We start from the raw sequence: 5,514 nt of genomic DNA on the forward strand, positions 1-5,514 counted from the left end.
TTTTTATTTATTTTTATTGTTTTTTTGAGACGGAGTCCCCTCTGTTGCCCAGGCTAAAGGGCAGTAGTGTGATCTCAGCTCACTGCAACCTCCACCTCCTGGGTTCAAGTAATTCTTGTGCCTCAGTCTCCTGAGTAGCTGGGATTACAGATGCCTGCCACCATGCCCAGCTAGTTTTTGTATTTTTAGTAGAGATAGGGTTTTTCCATGTTGGTCAGACTGCTCTTGAACTCCTTACCTCAGGTGATCTGCCTGCTTCAGCCTCCCAAAGTGCTAGGATTACAAGCAAGAGCCACCTTACCTGGCCCCAACCAAGCCTTGAATGAATAAATATAAATAAAGAATATTTGTTTTACTTTTTTTTTTCAGGAAGCTGATTAGGCTTGGGGTTACTGTTTTTATGGAAGAGAAGCCATGAACCTGTTACTTAGTCCAGTGCTTCAGTGCTTCTTAAACTTTAGTGAGCATCAGAGTCACTTGGAGAGTTGCTATGATGGACTCTTCAGATCTAGCTTGGACCCTGAGATCTTGCATTTCTAACACCCTCTCAGGTGATCTTGAAGCTGTGGGTACCTGGGTCAAACTTGGAGTAGCTCTGACTTAGCTCATTCTCTGACTTTGTATCAGATGCCCTAAAAACCTAGGTAGTTTCCTGGGAAAAGTAGCAGCTCCATGTCCTGCTCACTGGGTTTTCCTGGTGCATGGTAGCAGCCATGGCAGCAGAGAAAGGTATTTATTTCCCTTTAGACTATAGTAGTTTTCTCAGAGTCCCTGGGAAGTTGCTAAAAACACCAATGTAAGTGGCTTTCATACCCAAAATCAAGACCCATGAGTCAGCATATGACCAGGTAAACCCAGAGTCAGAAGTCTCCTAAGATTAGGATGGCGTAAAGCCAAGAGTGGCTGCAACTCTCTCTATTCCCCCAAAAGCAACTGCAAAGAGAAGATTACTTCATGAACTTTGGAGGCTGCATTGCTACAAGAAGAGGCTTGGAGCCAATAAATCATATTTCTGTACTTCCTCTTCCAAAAATCTCCCTCAACAGGAATCTTCCAAACAGTCACTGATATGGTTTGGCTCTATGCCCCCACCCAAATCTCACTTTGAATTGTAACTCCATGTGTTGGAGGAAGGGCCTGGTGGGAGGTGATTGAACCATGGGGGCACATTTACTCCTTGCTGTTCTTGTGATAGTGAATGAGTTCTCAGGAGATCTCGTTGTTAAAAAGTGTGTGGCACCTCTACCTTCTTTCTCTCTCCTGACACCATGTAAGACCTCTCTGCTTCGCCTTTGCCTTCTGCCATGATTGTAAGTTTCCTGAGGCCTCCCCAGCCATGCTTCCTTTATAGGCTGTGGAACTGTGAATCAATTAAATCTATTTTCTTCATTAGGGGAAAAAAAAAGAAAAAGAAAGTTGTGTATTCTAAATTATTAGACTCAGAGATTTGATACCAGCCTCTTTTCCTGGGACCTAAGGGGACCTAGAGATGGCATCTCATAGTGAAGAGCCTTCTGGGTGAGAAGCTTCTATTTTCCATGTCATTATTTAAATATAATGCAGCTGTTACCATTAGGCAGATGACACCTTTAGATCTTACAGAGCAGGATGTTAGCCAGCAGCGATAATGCTAATTATCTGCGCCCCCTGCCCACATACAATTGGTGCTTTTAAGACCTAAACATCCAGAATGTCATTGGCAGTTCAGTTAGTGTCACCTTTTTTGGTAAGAAAATGGAAATGAATCCAAAATGTCACATACATTGGCAAGAGGCCCTCAGACCAGGAGCACAAGTCATTGCATCTAAGGACATCTGAGAAGTTAGACCAGCCTCTCTTCTATAGAACATGGAGATATCTCAAATAAGTCCCCTGGGAGTTCTGTTCCTGTTGTCATTGTATGAATGCTCTAGTAGCTACGATTCTAAGTCTGCTCCAGTGATCTTATACATAGTGAAAACCCTCACACTCCAAGATTTTGTTTCCAAAGAAATTGTCTCCAAAGAAACAATTGCAACTCTGAAGGCATATTTTATTAACCTCAAAAATGGAGTATGTGAGCTGTAGACTTGGGAGCATTTGTTTGACACTTCAGTGAATTCGTATATACAGGTACTCCCACCTGGGAGCAAAACTAAGTGCTTGCTTTAACCGGGCACCAGCCTCCTCTCTGGTGGGTGGTGCCCAGTTAACAGAGGCTGTGCTAAAAATTCCAGGTGTGAGTCTGACTGGAACAACTGGTTTTCTGTAATAAAGGAGTTCCACTGAGCTCCAGAATATCTTATATGTCATCCACTCTTCTTCCCAGCTATGGCCTCAAGTTTCCCAAGTGCCTGAGAGGGTCTGACTGTCTCATTCCTGGGAGGACAGTGCAGGCTCATACTCATGAGCCATCTGGAGCTCAGAAGCCATTTTTTGTTCCCCAGTGGTCCCATGATACTCTTCTTCCCAGATGCCATCATGCAGGAAGGTCAAGAGTTCCTCCTGAGTCCCTCTTCTCTAAGGCTTATGGTCCCTGGGACCCCAAACTTCAATTTGTTTCAGAAGCTTTAAAATGCTACATCTCATCACTGTCACAGGATTGAGAGCCATTTTATGTTTGAGGCATGTTAGAAATTGTTCTTTTTTATAAAAATGACTTTTCTCATCCTCAGCCTTGGGCTGTTGAATTTATTGCCTCTCTCTTCCTGTAGGTGTAAATGAATAAATTAACATAGTGTTTTCTCCTAATTGCTTGATTGCAATTAATTGCCTTTGTGCATCTGAGCACTCATTTTTCAGTGTGGAGGGATGATGATGGAAACAAATGGGGTAACTGTTCTGGATTTTAAAATGTTCCCTGATTTTTTAGAATTCAGTAATTAGTAGCGTGCATCAGCATCAAACAGTCCCAGAACTGCTTGGGCTTCTATGTTTAGAAAATGTACGTGTTGGTTGGATGTTTGGTGTAATCTAGGGCTGCCCTGTCCAATATGGGGCCCACCAGCTGCATGTGGCTATGGAGCACTGGAAATATGTTGGAAGTATGAAATACAACCTGGATCTCAATCACTAAGAGGGAAAAAGGAAATGTAAAAATGTCTCATTAATATTATTTATATTGATCACATGTTATAAGAATAATACTCTGGATATGTTGAGCAAAATAGAATACATCATTAACATGACCTTCATCTGTTTCATTTTAAAAAAAATGGGGCCACTAGAAAATTCAAGTTATGTGTGTGGCTAACATTGCTTCTGTTGGACAGGGTTGGTCTAGATAGTTCATGTTATTGTGCAATTCAAGGAAGAGATCAAACCTCTTCAAAAATGGTGTCAAATCATCACCATAGGCTTGTTCACACTTCTGGTTACCGACTACATAGGAAGCTTCCATGCTATATCAATTTACTTGAAACTCTTTTCAATACCCAGGCTATAATGCTCTTTGAAGAGTCATAGCATTTTGTAAAAGATACCTTGGAATTTTCTGAGCATAAGGAATCTAGCTGGTTATTCACACTGTCTTGATCTTCCTGATGACCGAGAGGAATTCCACAGGAAATGGTTCCATTGTAAGTCTGCAGGAGCCACACATCTGTTTATTAAAGGCAACAGGTGGTGCCTTTATTTTGCTCTGTGAAAATAAAAAATAAACCAACTGGATATGTTGGTTGGAATCACATTTTTGAAACATGTATTTAGTATCTGGGTAAAACTGCACAAATTTCAAAATGCAGAAAAGCCTGTGTTACAGAAGGCAATACAATTAAGTTCCAAAACATATTACTGTGGAAATAAGAATGTGTTCAGGAAACTATGAATGTAATTTATAAAACTGATGAATTCCGTATAATATAAATTGCACAAGCAAAACCCTCTAATGGACTCATTGTAGGACATTAGCTCCCTCAAAGTACCTTCTTTTTCAGCTGTTTCCAGGCTATTTCTGTGAGTTCCTCAAGGGTTTCCAGATTTAGCAAGTAAAAGTACAGAATGCCTGATTAAATTCAAATATAAGGTAAATACTGACAAATTTTTAGTATAAGTATGCCCCATGCAATATTTGGGCCCTCTTATACTAAACAATTCTTCACTGTTAAGCTGAAACAATTATTTTACATGGGACTCCGCAGATGTGGTTAAGAATTTTGCCTTGGGGAGACTTTCTTGGATTATCCAGGTACAGTCAACATATTCGTAAGGCGAGAAGGTCAAAGTCAGAGAAGGAGATGTGACTGTGGATGCAGAAGTTGGTGTCAGGCAGCCACGAACCAAGGAATGCAGGGTCCCCATAGCAGGTGGAAAGTACAAAGAAACGAATTCTCCCCTGAGGCCTCCAGGAGACACACAGGCCTTGATTTCAGCCCTATGAGACATCGTTTGGTGACTTCAGACTTACAAAAGAGTAAGAGTAAATTTGTATTCTTTGAAGTCACTAAGTCTTGGTCATTTGTTTCAACAGCAATAGGAATCTTGTACAAGGGCTTAGCTGGATTTTCCCATGGGTTCCTCTAGGTTCTACAGCACAACAAAGACCAGGTTCCAACTTCCAGAAAAATATTGACTGAGCCATGATCATAGGCAACCACTATGATTGACCCCTGTGATTGACCCTTATGATTGCCCATAGGCAATTCAAGTCACTTGCAACCCCCGTGCAGGTCCTCTCTCAGCCCTGCCCGACCTTGGCTCCTAGCATGCTTCCGTCTCATAGCTGTCCATTTACAAGTCAAACTGGTCCTGGATCCCAAGACTAGGAGGACATTTCCCCTCTTACCTGAGTAAGATGTCCACCCAGGTTTGATCTCTTTAGGGCCACTGTTTTGCCCCACCACCAGCCACAGGACATGCATACACTTCTTTAACTGGGCTACCTGGTCTTAAATCCTGCCTGTGTTCCAGGCTGTGCTGGGCGAGGTGAGCCTGGAGTCCTGGTGAGTCCCCCATCTTGGGGTGAAGTGAGACACAACCCTGTGTGCCTTTCCTATAGACCTCGATATCTCATCCTCATGGTCCAATAGTTGCTCTAAGAACATGCTCACAGTTCTGTAAGGCACAAAAGTGTGTATGGGCAAAGGGCAGCTTCAGCCATCACTTAGGAGGGAAACACATTTCTGTCACCAACACCCTGCAGAGTTGGCAGCTCTGCCCACAAAAATAACAGCATCTGAGATGACTATGCAGAGGTCCTTGGCACTCCGAAGCCACATTTTCTCAAACCTCTCCTTTCCAGTAGTCTCTTTGCTCCATGAATTTCGAACGGACCTTTGGCATGTTTCCCCAGAACTAAGCCGGACGTGGTGGCTCAAGCCTGTAATCCCAGCACTTTGGGAGGCCGAGGCGGGTGAATCACGAGGTCAAGAGATCGAGACCAATCCTGGTCAACATGGTGAAACCCCGTCTCTACTAAAAATACAAAACATTAGCTGGGCATGGTGGCGCGTGCCTATAATCCCAGCTACTCGGGAGGTTGAGGCAGGAGAATTGCCTGAACCCAGGAGGCAGAGGTTGCGGTGAGCCGAGATCGCA

Source organism: Cebus imitator, unplaced genomic scaffold (genome assembly GCF_001604975.1).
Source record: "Cebus imitator isolate Cc_AM_T3 unplaced genomic scaffold, Cebus_imitator-1.0 Scaffold107, whole genome shotgun sequence".
Classification (NCBI taxonomy): Eukaryota; Metazoa; Chordata; class Mammalia; order Primates; family Cebidae; genus Cebus; species Cebus imitator.